We start from the raw sequence: 18137 nt of genomic DNA, 5'->3' as shown, positions 1-18137 counted from the left end.
CCCTAGGAAACCTACTGTGCCCGGGTTACCAGGAAATTTGGGTAGGACTGGGTTGATAACCTTCATCCCTTACAAAATCAGAACTGCTGATAAAAAGAAGTAAAGCGTTGAAAGGCTGGAGTCCTTCACCTGTTCCTGGGTGTTATCAGCCAGGACACTCAAGAGAACTGTCAGGAGGCCTATGGAGCTAAGCCTATGGGAATAAGCCTATTGCCCTATGGGAATCTGAAGCACAGCTGTGCACGTGCCTAAATTCCATCAGTAAACGTCTCTGAAATATGCACCGTGACCTGTGGGTACTACCCTCTGTCCCCCTGAGTTTGTGATGCAGCAGATATCAGAACCTTCTTAGGAAGCCTGAAATGAGAAGCAAAGTCTTCACTGGGGTCAGGGTCTAGTTGCTCACTGAGATTCCAATATTGGAGTAAGTGGATGAACGTTGTACAGGGTGGTAGAAAGTGGGCCTGGGTGGCTGAGGAGCTGGTTTTGTTGGAAAGGGGTGATGTATGGAGATATGCCTTGCTCCTTCATTGCTCTGCTTTCCTCATTTATCCCAGAGAGACACACCGACCTGGATGATAAGCTAAATGGGACATAATATGCCCTGATTCACTTTCAAAAACTAAACTTAGAAAACAGAGTATTCTAAAGATAATTATTGTCATAAGTGGCACAGTCAGGCCCTCATTCGTGGGTGGAGATTTATAAATCACTTAAACATGTTTATTTTAACAGGGTTAAATCACTCCATAGCCCTGGCTTACCTGTACTCCTCATGTAGCCCAGGCTGACCTAGAACTTACAGAGATATGCCTGACTCTGACTCGTGAAGGCTCAGATTAAAGGTATGCACCACCATGCCTGGCTTACTTGGAGATGTTAAGAGCTTCATAAGAACTCTGTGTTTAGACTAACAAATCCTACACTAAGGACTCTGTAAAATACTGAGATACACAGAAGATTTGCACCTTTATTTTTATTATTATCAATTAAACCTAAACTGTCCCCCTAGGTTTGCGTTTGATGCTCAGTGCCCAATTTACAGCACTATTTTGAACCCACACCCCATGAGCCATAATATATGCTGACACAGGCCTGTGGTTCCCTGAAGGAAGCCTTTGGAAAAGGTAGGGAACATGAAAAAGCCTTCTAAGCTGGTGAAAATACTGAAATTTTCAACCACTCTCAAAGCATCTATTAACGTAGATAGTAATAGATAAACTAACTGATATGCCAAGAAATGCATTGTGTATAATTTGAGCTGATGAAAGAAAATCAGAGCCTGAAGAGACGGCTTGATGGATAAAGTGCTGGCTACACACGTGTGACGGTGAGAGTTTGGATCCCTAGAGCCCCGTGTGAAAGGCAGATAGGTTTGGCAGCCACCTGTAGTCCCAGAAGTGGGCAGACAAGAGGTCTACAGGGTTTCCAGGGCAAGCAGACCAGCTATACTCACTGGAATTGGTGAGTTTCAGGTTTGGTGAAAGACCTTACCTCACTATATAAGGTGGAAAGTGACTAAGGAAGACGCTTGATGCTAATTTCAGACCTCCATACACATGCGTGCATACAAGTGAAGGCACACCTGCTTACATACATCTACATACCACACACATCCACATGCAAAAGTAAAATAGTCAATTTTAACAAGCAAAAGACGGTGTTAAACAGAATGCCTTCTAGAAACATCAAGCTACAAACGCCACACTACAAATACAAGTTTTAATGCACTGAATAACACAATGATAAAACATACATGGGAAAATGGGAATGGAAAGAAACATAATTGTTGAGATTTTTAGCCTTCTTCTCCACGAGAAATCAAGAGGCCACAAAATACACAGCATTGATGTGCAGAGATCTCAGAAATATCATGGCTACAAAACTGTGTCCTATTTCACACAAATATAGTGCACTGCTCCACACATCCTGTGGAGATGTGAGGACACCTCATTTCCCCTCACTGTAGTCCCTGTCTTTATGAATCTGACTGTCATAAGATTTTCCTTGCTCCAACCAAATACCTGACCAGAAGCAATTTAAAGAAAACAGGTTTCATGTTAGCTCACAGTTTGAGGGAATCATCCGAGGAGAGACAAAATTAATTTTAATTAATTAAAAAACTAATCACAAAATGATTCAAAGGTCTTAAAACATTTTAAAAAGAAAAACAGATACATTACTTTTAAAGTAAAATAATACCCTTCACAGATAACATTTGAATGAATGGTATTAAGATTCTTTGATTTTAATGACAAGAATAACTTGATATAAGAGTGCTTAAAATAATTGGAGAAGTTATTAATTATTCTATTTGTAAAGGAGTTAATGAGCCTATAACAAAAGATAAATTATTTAAATTAAATTTATATTTTGTGCCTATTTTGGGATAAGTGGTTCTTTTTTAAAAGTTTTAATTTTTATTTAGAGAAAGAGAGAGAGAGAGAGAGAGAGAGAGAGAGAGAGAGAGAGAGAGAGGTGAACACATGCATGTCCAGCATATACAATGCAAAGGAAAAGAACAGGTACAAATTACAAGGTCCTTACTGGTGATCAACTTGAAATTAATGCTTCAAAATTTACTTTAATGCAGAAGTTCTAAGAATGTGTTCTGTGAGGACTATTAAATATGTGCCTTACAACTAAGGAATTAGCAGAGGGAGATTCTGGAAGTGCTATTTATGAAAATAAGATATTGGAAATAACCTAACTTTCCTGTAACATGTTATTTCTTAGCTAAATTATGATATACTTATACGGCCCTAATAAATCATTTGCTGAGAAATATGTAATTACATAGTGATCTGTTTACAATAGATTGTTGTTTTAAAACCCAGTTAGTAAACTTCTGCAGGTTGCACTCTCATCAAATACATTTCTATGAAATATCTATTTCTTATGAATTTATACTTCGTTTTCTCAATTTTTACAACCCACATTTGCAATGGAAATAGCAACTGTTAATCATTTTCGGATCATAGCTCTGATTTTTATGCAGCCAACTATGGTTTCTTCAGGTTAGGGTGCCATCTGCTGATCAGCTTGTACATGTAAATTCAGAGACAAAGGAAGCCAATCTTTACCAAAACCAAACTAGAACATTGAAGAAGAAAAGTAGGGTAGAAGCAGGATCTTATGGAAGATTTGCTTAGTTTAACCTTTGCATGGAGCACCACCAAAACTCCTCAGAACATTGAAGCATGGCCTCTATCTTTTTTCTTTTCGTTGGAACTTCTTGGATAACCTTCAGCTCACACTCACCCCTTTTTATAAAAGCTGTCAAAGAGACAATGTGAGCTATGATCAAGAGTCCAGGTGAGGGAACAGGTGGTAATGAGCAGTAGGTCCAAACCTAGGGTCAAGTGAAGGAGCCTAATAAATGAATGATGTGGGGGGTGGAGACCGATTGGCTCAGAAGTCTGGTCACGGGTGGGGAGAATTCTTCTGCACATGTAAGTAGAAAACGTACCGATGGATCTTTTTCTGTGTGGTTGAATATCTGACAAGACATATGCTATTATCTTAGGAGAAATAGTAAGATTATTTGTTATAGATAGCCTATATGTTTTATTTGTCTACAAATGATTTATCAAATACCTTTTCAATTCCAGGTACACTATATTTACAATAATTTCAAAACCTATCCATCTTGCAAATGAAGACTAGTTCAGCTAATGTATTAGTACCAATGCACAATGAATTTGTCAACAGTGAGTAAGAGCTTCATGGTGGTTTGAATAAGGATTACCCCTATAGGCTCATATATTTGAATGTTTGTTTCCCAGCTGGTAGACTGTTTGGGAAGAATTTGGAAGTATGGCCTTGTTGGAGGAGGCATGTTACGAGGGGTGGGTATTGAAGTTTCAAAAGCCCACACTAGGCCCAGTCTCACTCTCTTTCTGCCTCCTGCCTGTAGCTCAGGATGTAAGCTCTCAGCTACTGCTCCAGCACCATGCCTGCCTACCTGTCGCCATGCTCCCTGCCATGATGGTCATGGACTCACCTGTGAAACTGTAGGCAAGTTCCCAATTAAATGCCTCCTTTTATATATAGCTATCCATGGTCATGGTGTCTCTTCACAACAGTAGAACAGTGGCTAAGATAAGCTTTATCTTACCAATGCTGACATCCATTCTACAGCCTTACAAAGGCCACAGTTATTATAATTGCCCTATGTAATACATTTTTCTTTCTTTGGAAAATTTAAGCATATGTATGTATTTACAGTCTCATGTCCCCTTGATATTTCTAAAGATTAGTGATCAGTGATTCTGGTACCTCACCAACATAGTCCCTTTTCTATGCAGTTGCCCAATGGTGTCTCCAACCATCGAATTCTCAGCTGGATGTCCATTTCCTTTACAGAGAAGATAAGTGTGAACCTGAATTAGGGGTAAATCTTGGACTGAAGTGGTAGCTCAGTTGGTAGAGTGCTTGCCTAATATGCATGGAGACTTGGGTTCAATCCCCATGACAGCATCAAACTAAGAATGATGGTGACAGACTCGCAATCACCACATTCAGGAGGAGGTGGGAGGATCAGAAGTTCAAGATCCTTGGCTGCATAGTAAGTTTGAGGCCAGGGATATACCAGACCCTTTCACAAAGACAGACAGACAGATAGATACAGACAGAGGCAGAGAGCAGACTTGCTCACACACACTCACTCTGCTAATATGACCTAAAGGTCTGGTACATGTCTATAGCCTATAAGCAGAATTTACTAAGAAGTATCATGTTATAGAATAATCTTTTTGTACACTATGAAGATGTGTCTTTGCCAAGGTGCCTTCTCACTGGTTTAATAAAGAGTTGACTGGCCAATAGCTAGGCAGGAAGAGGTTAGGTGAGAGACCCAAATTAAGAGGACACTGGGAAGAAGAAGGGTAGAGATGGGGCAGTAGTCACCAGCCAAATGCAAAGGAAGCAGGAGAAGAACATGCTGTGCTGAAAAAGGTACTAACACATGGTAGAGCATAGATAAGAAATATGGGATAATTTAAGTTGAAAGAGCTAGTTAGTAACAAGCCTAAGCTATCAGCAAAGCATTTATAATTAATTATGAGTCTCTGTGTGGTTATTTGAGAGCCAGCTGGCTTCCAGGACACAGAAAACCCCACCTACAGTATCTTGTTCAGCTCTGCAGAATTGTATATTTTAAAAATATAAATCACAGCCGGGCGGTGGTGGCGCACGCCTTTAATCCCAGCACTCGGGAGGCAGAGCCAGGAGGATCTCTGTGAGTTCAAGGCCAGCCTGGGCTACCAAGTGAGTCCCAGGAAAGGCGCAAAGCTACACAGAGAAACCCTGTCTCGAAAAACCAAAAAAAAAAAAAAAAAAATATAAATCACAGATCTAGAGAGATGACTCAGGAGTTAAGAGAAATGGCTGCTCTTCCATAGCACCCAAGTTTGATTCCTAGCACCCACATGGTAGCTCACAACCATCTATAACTCCAGTTCCAGGGAATCCATTGCCCTCTTCTAGACTTCTTGGACATCAGGCCCTCATGTAGTACTAAGTCATACATACATACATACATACATACATACATAATATAAGTAAGTACATAATTTCACATAAATAAATAAATAAATAAAACTACATGATGCTGTAAGCCAGTGAGGTTGAACCTTGATATTCCTAATCCAGGGCCTGACACTTAAGCTGGGCCAGGAGGGATAGATGTGATCACCCCTGTGTAGAACTTCCTCTTGCATGAGACTCTGCTGCGGGGCACTCTGTTTATCATAAAGCAACTGGGCAGCACATGTAGATTGGGAATCACATAAAAATGCATGGCAGGAAGAATCCGGTTGCCGTTTCTTGGCCAAGAGAGATTCTTGGCCAAGATTCTGCGTGAGTAGACATACTTGTTCTACTTCTTTTTTTTTTTTTTTTTTTTTTTTTTTTTTGGTTTTTCGAGACAGGGTTTCTCTGTGTAGCTTTGCGCCTTTCCTGGAGCTCACTTGGTAGCCCAGGTTGGCCTCGAACTCACAGAGATCCGCCTGGCTCTGCCTCCCAAGTGCTGGGATTAAAGGCGTGCGCCACCAACGCCCGGCTACTTGTTCTACTTCTTAAGAACAAGTTAGACTGTGGAAACTGACCATAGCTAAAACAGAAAACTAATTATGGAGTGCAAGAAGATCTTACACAGTGTGCTCTTATGCCTGCAAATCTTGATGTAATTGTAAACATGTCAAACTCCATTTCTACCAATCATAAGGAGACTTATGTCTGAAATGGTACTGCCTTCACGGTCATTTCTGTCTACATCTTCAACTCTGTCCAAAGAATATTTGTGACCCAAACAGTTAGACCTATTCTTATGGAAGTCAGCACACATGCACAATGACATTTAAGAGGACCAGCAGTCTACATTTTTAATAAACATACTGATGAAGGAAAATCTGTTTCAGTGATAGTTGGAAACATTAAAAATGTATTTTGTACAAATAGATTTGGGGGAATTTGGAGAGCCCAAAGCAGCTGTAGTAGTAAAAATTGAGGCTTCCCAATATACACTCTAGAGATAAACTTCAGGACAAGAACAAATGAACTACATAAATCTCTTGCCTCAGCACAACTTGCATGCGTGAACGTCACATTTTCCACACAATTAGAAAAGTGAAGAGCAAGCATTCCTGAACTCCCTCACAGTAGTGGGGACAGTGCTTAGGAAGAATGCTAAAACTTGGCACTGTTTTGGGAACTTGTGGAACTTTGGGGCCATAGGCCCCAGCTGGCCAACTGCAAGAGCAGGCCTTGAGAGTCCTTTCCTCAATTCTAACCCAAGCTTCCTGCTTCTTAGTCTACCAAGATGTGAACAGACTGAGCAACCAGCTCCCACTGCCACCCATTCTCCTGTGTGTTCTTCCTTGCTGTGATGGACCAAAACTATGAGGCCTAAAGAATGCATTCTGCTTCTGGAAGCTGCTACATCCCAGTGGCAGGAATGTGAACAATACAGAGAGCAAAACAGTCTGAAAAAATGTGGGTGGAAGTAAACAGGAATGAGTTTGCAGGCTCGGGGGTGGACAGAAATGACTCCCAGCAAAAGAAAACTGACCTGGGGTATAACATCCTGAAAAGAAGCATTGATGTTGAGAGCAGACTTAGCAATATGCACCGGATGAGAGAAGTGAGTTGAGAGAGAGATGGTCTTTCATCGAGACAAATGGTAAAGAGATGGAGAGGTACTGTATTTAGAAATGCCCCCTGAGGATGAGAAAAAGAAGCAAAACCAGGGGGTTTAGGAGCCAAGAGAAGAGGAAATCAACAGATCAGAAGACATGCATCCCTTTCCATCCTCTAAAGAAAAGCAAAAGCCACCCAGGAGGCGCTGTCCCCTAGGCTTTCTTCATGGATTGTAAAGTGACTAAAGAAAACAATGGAGAGAGTTGCTGAATTTGTATTGGTGTGCTCATTAATTTTTGGGTTACATGACCATTGTATATCACTTTCCCCTTTTTTTGTATTTACAGCTTGTTTTCAATTAATAAGAAACTGAGGATATGGTAAAGAACGATTATTTCAGAGCTAATCCTCACTTTTCCCTGCCACTGTAAGCTAATTCCACTTTATGAACACTAACACATAGTTTTAAACCCAAAGTCCAATGAGCTTTGAATACATTACAGAAAAGGTGTGAGCAGTCTACAGTCAAGAAACAGGACTCCTATGACACTCGGAAGTTTCCCATGTCTGTCATGATGGCTACTCTGCCCAAGCTTAAGCCCCTGGAAGCCAGTCTTCTGTTCATGACACATGTGCAGTGTGACAGAGATGCAAGCGATGTCCCTGGAGACCACGGTGTTCTGATTCTTCCCCTTAGTGAAATGTGCTCCTGATAGTCACACATGTAATTAGGGACAATCAGAGTTCACTATATCACCTAAGTATTTTATAACATGAGAAAGTCAAAATAATTCAAATAAACATCAAATGAGAGTTATATTATGCCAATGAAGTACTATCCTAAAATTATCATTATCCAAACTAAAATTTGTTAGACTTCAATGCTCTTTATTCACTTGGTGACACACCTATAGGATATTGAGTTGTAGGCAGAAGGCATTTTGTAAATTTTTTCAAAATGTAAAATAAAATAAGCAGCAGGTAAAGTATTTTTAGAGAAAAGCAATGCTTAAGTATGTTATATTGTATAGCACATGTATGCACAGATGCTTCAAAAATGTACATCAAATTCCAGTAGTCCTAGTGAGAATGAGAAAGACAAAAATGCTCATTTTTGTGAAGGACAAAGGGGATATCCCGAGTAAGAGAAGAAATTAAGCAGTGAGACACTGTAAGCTTGGGATGTAGCAGCAGTCTAGGAGGAATTGAGAAAGCTCCCTGATAAAGCAAAGCAACATTCCAGAGGAACTGAACAAACAGGGACAGACTCAATAACTCAGCTGGGAGGACTCAGGTCAAAGGCACTACCTAAAGTCCTGGGATGAGATCTGAATTACAGAACATCTGGGAGTAGATAAAAGCCGATGTCGGGAAGGTTTGCTCTTTCAACCACAGGAAGGACCAGATGAATTCAGCATGTGACTCTCATAGACTCAGACACACAGTTCTGACACAGGCTTGCAGAAGATATTTGATGTAGCACTACTATAAGATGTGAAGGTTATGAATACTGGGCTGCTGATAAAATGTATCATTTATGTGACTTTTTACACCTAAAGAGCACATGAGAAAACCAACATTGTCATTCACTTTGTGTGCCAAGGGCCAAGAGACATTTCCAAAGAAAGCACAGACATTGTGACCCCACCCCACCTCTGTTCACCAAAGGCTTCTGATGCTGGCATGCACAAACATTCCCCACAAATGGTGAATGGACAGTTTGTGTCTATTGGCATCTTCTATTATTACGACTACAGTTTAGCCTTCTGAAGATGGGAGGAAACGGAAAGCCATCTGATCTCGGGGACTGCTCTCAAATCAGAAAGATAATATCTAAGAGGGAAAGACAGAACTCTACCCAAGGAAAACATCAATGCTGCAAACCTGAGCATTTGCTCTCCCCGCAAATAAGAACTTGTTTTTTCTTTAGTTTTTTTTTTTTTCATTTTTTCTCCCTCTTTTCTTTTGTAGTCTTTCAGAGCCTAAACCAATTGACCACTGGAGGGCAGCAGAGACAAGATTTTAATAAACCATTCCTCATTCATTGGCTAATTGATAGTCATTCATTTAATTATGTCAAAGTATTATCTGATTTATTCAGGATTCGATAACAACAACATATGTTTCTTGCCCTCATGGGTATGCAGTTGAGTAAGACAGACAGAGAATTGAACAGTCAATTCTATTGGGGGGCTGTAAGGTGGGAAATGTAGACGTTCTGGGGGTCTGCTCAGCCCTTTGTTTCCTAGAGGTTATCCTAAGAAGGTTTCGGGCCTGAAACTAATGGAGAAGGAGGATAAGGGGGTAAACCATTGAGAAGAGAAAAAATATATTGAACAAAGAGGATACAAAAGCCAGAGTGTGAGGTGGAAGGGCCATAGGCAGGGGCACAGGGAACCGCAGGAAGATATTCGGACTTGCAGCACCATTTTAACTTTACAAAGTTAACTGTGGCCAGCACAAAAAACAGATGACTCAGAATGGAAAATATTGGAGGAGACAGACTGACCACATCCCCCAAAGGATGGGGAAATTAAATAGTACTGATTCATTACGGAAGCTGTTTAGAATCAATATTTGGCAGGTGTTGATATATTTCAAGAAAAGTGACTTTGGAGGTGAATGTAATCTTAAATAGTTAACACTTCCATATGGACTTTCCTGCTGCTATTCATTCACCCACAGGTCAGCACCCCTGTCTAGAGGTCACTTCTGTTTACTTGCAAATCAAACCCAATGACTCTGAGTTCTATATGTTCAGTAGTCATTAAAAAAGTAAGCCACTTCATCTTTCATTGCTGCTGCAAAAAACTGGAAGTGTCTGGTTTTTATTTAAGATAGCTTCCAATTTCAGATAGGAAACATTTAATTTATTGAAATTGTTTAAATTTTAAAAAAATTATCAGCCGGGCGTGGTGGCGCACGCCTTTAATCCCAGCACTCGGGAGGCAGAGCCAGGCGGATCTTTGTGAGTTCGAGGCCAGCCTGGGCTACCAAGTGAGCTCCAGGAAAGGCGCAAAGCTACACAGAGAAACCCTGTCTCGAAAAAAAACCAAAAAAAAAAAAAAATTATCATATATGTGTATTATATATGTATTTCATATATATGTATATATCGTATATATGTATATATGTTGTATATATATGTATGAGTAGGCAGAGCCCTCACAGGCCAGAAGAGGGCATCAGAGTCCCTGAAACTGGAGTTACAGATGGTTGTAAGCCACCATGTGGGTGCTGGGAATTGAACCTGGATCCTTAAAGCCCTGAGCCATCTCTCCAGCACCTAAAAATAATCTTACTGGTAGAAGTACTTCTATTTGTGAACTTCCCTTGGAAACTGTCTTGCTTATCTGGCCATTAACTGAACATCTGCTTACTAATGAAATATGTGAGATGATGAGGGAGTTCATCACATTTTATAATTCAGCTTATAAAACCATAGCTGTATGTTTTAAAGAAAAGTTGTGCTTAGGTTGTACTAAAATAGTCTCTCCTTGGGCAAATTATAAGCATAGGGTCTAGGGGGAAATTAGAAGGGAAATATAATTATAAGGGAACACTTGTGCAGCTATGTGCTTTTGGATTAGTTCATCTGCTGTTTATTAAGAAACAGGCTGGAAGGGATGTAAATTCTTCTGTATTTTCTTTAACAAACTTCCCTGAAGGAACTTCAGAACTGAAGGGTCTGGAAAGGGGAGCTTTGTGAACATGCCAAAATATTGTAGAAGCAGATGGTATAGAGTGGATTTTTTTAAGCTGGGAAGAAATTGCATTAAAATAAAAGGCAGTAAGTCAGGAAAATATTTGAGTCTAGAGATATTCATATTTTAGTATGATCATTTGGTATCTGTGATGTTCATTTAAAACTGTTTAAGTATGCCATGCCAACTTTTATCTTAAGTTACAAGCTAGCTGTAATGAGTTGCCAGGAAGATATAGAAAGGAAAAAACAAATTAAGCAAACAGCATTCCTCTCATGATGTTTAAAGATGCAAATAATAATTGTTGACATATAATTATCAAAAACACATGATGTCTCCTATAGCCAGATAACTTGAATAAAACTATCAATATTGTCTAAGCCAAAAGTAAATAAATAACTACTGTAGGTTGGAAAGTTTTCATTATGTATCTAAATCCTTTCCAAACATCCCCCATCAACTTAGTTACATGAAAATACATTTGAGAAGGCCTCAAGTAACAGCAAAGTCCCTGCTGACACAGTCGGGATTATTCTTCAGAACTACATGTACTTAAGGAGTGGAAGTATCACGTGATCCATGGGTGCAGGTGATTATGCATGGCACCTGGATTAATTAACGCAGGGAGTTATCATCTGAAATATCGGAAGTGAATTCTCCACGGACTAACGGGCAGGGAGTGAATGGACAGGAAGTAAAAGGATCATTGAGAGTGACAAGGACAGTTTTTGGTGCATCAGCTCTGAGACACCCACAGCCCAGTGGGTGGTGGATACAGATTGTAAAGATTTAAACAAAATGGAGGAACGCTTGGGCTAGAAATGGAGATTTCCTTCTCATGAATATTTGAGAGCAGAGGCCATGTGAAGCTATAAAGGGAATCTGCATGGAGAACCCTCATGTGATGGGAAGGAAAGGCAGAAAGACCAGACAGAGACGGCAGATGGTTACATTAGAAACAGAATTCATTGCCTATTGGCAGGAATTAGAGACGTGTATCAAGTAAGTCTGGATGTTAGAAAGAGTCGTCATTAAAACTGCTCTTTTCTTCAAAGTCTTGCACTTAAAAGGGTGACCATTTCTTTTCTTCAGGTTTTATTTATCTTGGACATTTTCATACATGTGAACAGTGTACCACATGTACCCCAACTTTCCCCAGATAACCTCCAGCATGCCTGTCTTGCCCCTTTGCATCTTCTCTGTTTGGGGCTAATGAGCCACTGGGTCCACCTAGCACGATCTGTTGATGCTGATGGATGCTAGTCTGATCCATCAGCAGGTGACCGCAGTTGCCATGTGCTCGTTCATGAGCACAGTGGCCATGTCACCGTCCAAGGAGCATTTCACAGCACTCCTCCCTAGCCTCTGCCTTTTACATTCTCTCTATCCCTCTCCCATGATAGTCCCTGAGTCTTGTGGGCAGGAGTTGACATAGATGTCCTATGTAGATCTGAGAAGAAAGTGACATGACATGTTTCATATTAACATGACTAGTGACCTAGCGACCTCATCCAAGCCTCTGGAGCTGGGGATTATGGGTTCATGTTTAGGATAAAATCAAACTGAATGAAAAAAATTAAGTATGAAAACACAGAACAAAAGCCAAGTTTTGATTATAACACAGGTAGAATGTTCTCCAGAAGGCCATGGAATGATGACAAATGGTAACGTTGGAACTATCCCATGAGAATGACAGTTCTAGCCATAATAGCAGATGGAGCCATGCTGGTTAATTTTGTCACAAACCAAAGTCACTTGGGAAGAGGGAGCCTTAGTAAGGAGTTGCCTCTATCAGATTGGCTTGTGGGTATGGCTGTGGGGGTGCTTTCTTGATTAGTTATTGATATGGGAGGGCCCATTCCACTGTGGACAGGACCCACTCATAGGCAGGTGGCCCTGGGTTGTAGAAGAAAACAAGCTCAACAAGCCATGGAGAGCAAGCCAGTAAGCAGAGGTACTAGATGGTCTCTGCCTCAGCTCCTGCCTCCAGGTTCCTGCCCTGACTTCTCTCAATGGTGGACTATGAGGCAACCATGGAAACCAAATAAACCCTTTCTTCTCCAGAATGCTTTTTATTATTGTTTTTATCATAGCAACAAAAAGCAAAGTAACACAAGATGGTTAGAACAGTCTCAGGCTGGCGGTCCCTACTTTATCGTGTCTAGCAACCCTATCCAAATAGCAGCAGTACTGGGGAGATGATGCAGTTGATAAAATGCTTGCCTCATACACATAAGAACTTCAGTTTGGCTTCTTAGCACACATATAAAAACCTAAGCAGGTTGGCACATCTGTAATCCCAGAAATGGTGAGCTAGGAGTTGGAGACAGTCAGATCCCTGCAAGATTTTAGGCCAACCATCCTGGCCTACTCTGTGAAATCCATAGCAGTGAGATATTGTTTGTTTTTGCTCTTTTAGGGGGCCTGCTACTCAGCTCCCAAGTAACTCACACACAAAGGCTTATTCTTAATTATGAATGCCCACCCTTAGTTTGGCTTACTTCTTGGCAGCTTTCCTTAATTTAAATTATCCTGTCTACATTTTGCCTCTGGACTTTTCCTGTTCTCTTGCTTCTGTAAATCTTACTCTTACTCCACAGCTGGCTGTGTAGCTGGGTGGCTGGCCCCTGATGTCCTCCTCTCCTTCTCTTGCTCCTTCTTCCCAGAACTTTCCTATATATTCTCTCTGCCTGCCAGCCCCGCCTATCCTTTCTCCTGCCTTGCTATTGGCTGTTCAGTTCTTTATTAGATCATCAAGTGTTTTAAGCAGGCACAGTAACACAGCTTCACCGAGTTAAACAAATGCAACATAAACAAAAGCAAAACACCTTAAAATAATATTTTACAACAGTGAGAGACTCTGGCCCAAACAAAAAAGGTGAGATGTGTCCCAAAACTGATGTCTGAGATTGTTCTATGATATATACATGACATCAGATACACACACACACACACACACACACACACACACACACACACACACACACACAAGCAATAAAAGCCAGAATAGAATGGAAATCCCAAACAGCAGACACTGAAGATTAACAGCTGTTGCTAGACTCTGAAAGTCATTTTCAGTTATTACTGGACCAGGGAAAGTGAATTCATAACAAATCTGATTTGCATTTTCTGCACTCATTGCTTTATAAACCATTTTTGCCACACTGGAGTCTGTGGGACAATTGAAAGACACCCTTCTCAATGTCTTCATTAGTGAGCCCTACTCACTGTGATTTGCTTGAATGAAAGGGGCTTCTCAGCTAAATTGTTCATCCGAGTGCTTGGTACAAAGTAAATAGGAAGCAGACAATAGCTTCTACAGGATCCTCCTACACACTGATAAATATTTCTGAGCAAAACCAGAGAATTCAGAAGAGCTAACACTGGTCAAGAATGTTGACAACTTATTACAGGATCCGGAGAGGAAGTTTCATTAATGTCTATGTAACCCCAATTCTGCTGTAAGACCCTCACTCCGCAAGGTATCATCTGGAACACTAAGCCAAGCTGCATATTCATAAATGATTTGTCATTTGTGCAGAAATCAATACTTGTAGAGTAGAAGAGAATGAAGTCACTAAGTTCAACTCCAAAAAGTAAAGAAACAGAAGTGGTCAGCAGAGACAAAACTAGACCTCTTGAGAAATGGCCCCAAAACAATTATTCACGAATGCAATGGTATTAGTATTTCCCCCCCAGCATCCACATTTTCAAAAAAAATAACAGTAAGTTTCTGGGTTAGTTTTTATAATGGTGACTGGCCCATTACACTCTGGTTACACATTAATTTCGGGTCCTCAGAGTGGACATGGCATTTGGGGTGGCTGTGGAGGGTTCCTCATATCTTGCCAAAATTCTGGTGCCCTTCTTGGTCCTTGCCAGGACCTGTGAGTACAATGTTGTCACAGCCCTTTGGGGAATCCAGAGCTAGCTGGCCAAAGGTGAAGACAGCCTCTCTCTTGTCCTTAGAGATACAGCAGCCTCATTGCTCCCACAGTAGCTAACCTTTCATTTGAAGTATCTCCCAAACCTGCACATCTATTCCTGTCTCCATGACCATAGTTTTACAAGTCAAGAATCAACATCTTCAAGGTCATCAGGAAAGAGATGATTGACAGGTGATTGACAGGACTCAAAACAACCTGTTCAGCCCAATTAGTCGAAGGCTTAATGTGGCTTGTCTGACCAGAAACCTTTACATCTTAACCTCAGGTAGTTATCCTGGCTCATGGGCTTCATGTGTCAAAACTGTAAGTCTGTTTTCTCTTATCTTGTTTGGTTTCAATATCTCGTGTATCCCAGATGACCTCTAATTCACTATGTAGTGAAGGATGACCTTGAACTTCTGATCCTCCTGCCTCCATGCCCCAAGTGCTGGGATTTTAGCTGTGTACCCTGTTTATGTGGTACTAGGGATCAAACCAAGGGACTCATGATGTTAGGCAAGCACCCTCCCAGCTCAGATCCCTGGGCCTTTTTGAGGTTGTTATCAGTTCATCATGGCAAGTCCTACTCAGTCCAGATCTGGAGTGAAGGCAATGGCTCTGACCATTTAACCTAACACCTTTGAAGTTCAAATTGTTTAAAAATGGCACAAAAGGTGTACCCCAGTCCTTCATTGGTATATATTTATTATAAATGCTACCAAGATATCTGAAGACATTTGATGTAAGTGTTCAGTTGACATTGGACATATTTTCTGTTTCCTGTGCCTCCCCATTTATCTCCTCTGTTTCCCTAGGTCACTGGTGACATGTTGACTGGTGGTCCTTTGAGAACTGGCATGACTGTGTCATCCGTCAGATCTGCTACTAGTCTTATGAGGTTGCTCCAAACTGGTTTCCATGGTAGCTGGAAAAGTCTTATCTTTTTTTCAATGATAAATACTATTTTATATATTGTCTCACACACACACACATGCATACACACACACACACACACACACACACACACATGCATACACACACACACACACACACACACACACACACACACACACACACTAACTAACACCTCACAAATAATCAAACTACAAGGAGTAGTTAAGGACTTACTACGTGTACAGCCTTGAGCTGAAAGGCAGATGTGTTCACAACATGCCTTCTGAAGGCCACGGCACCCCTAAAAGAAGCAGGACTACTCTGCTCAGCGAGACTGCTTCTAGCCCGATCCGGACCCCACAGCACAGCTTGAAAACCGGCTGCAGGGGACTAGAAACAATTAAAACAAGTATTTTCTCCTTTCTCGTTGATTTTTTGAGGCTGCTGTCAAGTTTGGCTCAAATTAGGATCCTTCTGCCTCAGCCTCGGAAGTGATGGCATTGTAAGTGTGAGTCATCATACCTGTCCTCTATTTTCAAGCACACACTATACCCCAACCCCCTCATCTAAGAATTATTCTTACACAGAGTTGGATATATTGGAAGCAAGTTATTTTGATGACCAGGAATCAAGAGAGGACAGTCCTAAAAGAGTCTTATATCCAGTATCTTCTTTTTTCGAGACAGGGTCTCTCCATGCAGCCCAGGCTGACCTGGAACTCACACAGATCCACCTGCTTCTGCCTCTGCGGTTAAAGGTGTGCACTACACCCCGTTATCCAGCATCTGCTAAACCAAGACGGCATTTTGTTTTCAAAGCAAAGGATGAACATATGGGCCTATCTTTCAATTCTTTCCCTGTGAAATGATTCATGTTAATTACATAGTCCTCATATATAATTCATTTCAAGTAAGATGAGGATTGGCATAAACATGCATTATGTGAAGTATGCTCAGTATGAAAGGCAGACCTCTATAACTTCAAAAGGAACTGTTAAGTCCCAGCAAACTTTCATTGTCTGAATAACTGCACACAAAACACCAGGCAGAGAAGTCCTGAAGGAAATGATGATCGGTTCCTTGATCTTCTTAGCATGTATATATACACTCTTTAAGTCATCACAAATGCAATCCAAGTGTGAATAAACAAACTCAGTATCTTTTCTCCCCTCTGAGAGAAAAATGTGCTAATTGTCTCTTCGTGGCCTGTTTGGCCTCCGCTGTCCACTTATGGCTTTAAAGAGACGTAACATGAACTTCTGAAACCCTACGGAACTACAGTCCACCCCATTACAGGAATCCTGGGAAAGAAGTCCTGTTGGTACTGTCATGGTCTCCCAAGGGTGAGGATGGTAACTGGCTTGAAGGCGACTGGGAGGGGTCTGCAGCAAACGGAGGGCCAATGGGAAACTGCAGAGGCAAAGCTGGTCAACAAAAGGCCAGCTCCTTCAATTAAAGCTGGGAGAGCGCCTCCCATCGCAGCCCACCCAAGCGTGGCTTCCGGTCCATTTCTTGTGCCAGAACCGCTCCTGTTAAGGCCCTGCTAGTAACGGAGTTCCAGGGATCCTCTTCGTCTCTTATCTGAACCACACTACAGTCAGTTAGAAAATAGTCCTCCCCAAACTGCAAAGCTACCTCCCAGTTGTGGAGCCCTGGTTTTAACAGCTGTTGAACTCCCTCAGAGTCCGTAGTTAACTCCCACTGAAGAATCTCGAAAACCTTTGAAGGCTTGAAAGATAACACCACCTATGGTAGTCATGGTAAGGGCACCACCACAGTCATCCGCAATTCGCCAGGGGCTTGGACTCCGAATACGGCGGACAGAGCGGGTTAAGGGACAACAGGGTGGATGCTGCAGTCACCACAGTTCTCTGGCATCTCCTCCATCTTAACTCCAGCCCACCCCGGAAAGTCTTACCTTTATTTCAAGGCTCTCGCATTTGAGTTTTCCTTCCAAGTGAATCTGCTTGATAATGGATCATCAGAAAATGTGGCAGATGTTAACAGAGAGTGAATTGGGATTAGTAAGGCCCTAGTTCAAATTCAGTAGCATTTACTGGAAGTTGTGTAAACTGTAACCTCAGATGAGAGATCTGGGAGCACATTCAAGCATAATAACACAACAGAGTCTCCAGATGAGGGTTTGGTAGCTCTGTGCTTGTGTAACATGTGCAACACTCTGAATTTCATCCCTATCACCTCGGCAAAAATTAAAAAAAAAAAAAAAAGAATCTTCATGTGTCCTTTCTGTGTTTCTCAGTCAGCATTATTTTTCCTGTTCTGTTACTGCTCATTTTATACTTAAAAACAGAAATGAGTCATTGGCTGTGCTAATTAGCTTTCCATGGCTATAACACATTACCCCCAGATAATCAGTTTATAAAGAGAAATGGTTTTTTTAGACTTACAGTTTTGTAGATTCCTATTCAAGGTCCACCTCATGGCTTTGTGTGGTGGTTTGAAAGAAAATGGCCCCC

The 18137-nt window shown here is 41.2% G+C and overlaps 1 pseudogene; it reads right to left on the bottom strand.

Annotated features, from left to right (window-relative positions):
• Positions 1-16950: 16950 nt before the first annotated feature.
• On the bottom strand, positions 16951-17419 carry LOC102913422 (mitochondrial import inner membrane translocase subunit Tim17-A pseudogene; annotated as a pseudogene).
• Positions 17420-18137: the final 718 nt, after the last annotated feature.

This window comes from Peromyscus maniculatus, chromosome 2, assembly GCF_049852395.1.
Source record: "Peromyscus maniculatus bairdii isolate BWxNUB_F1_BW_parent chromosome 2, HU_Pman_BW_mat_3.1, whole genome shotgun sequence".
NCBI lineage: Eukaryota > Metazoa > Chordata > Mammalia > Rodentia > Cricetidae > Peromyscus > Peromyscus maniculatus.
The sequence above is the reverse complement of the archived record's forward strand: the minus strand, read 5'-3'. Positions and strand labels throughout refer to the sequence as shown.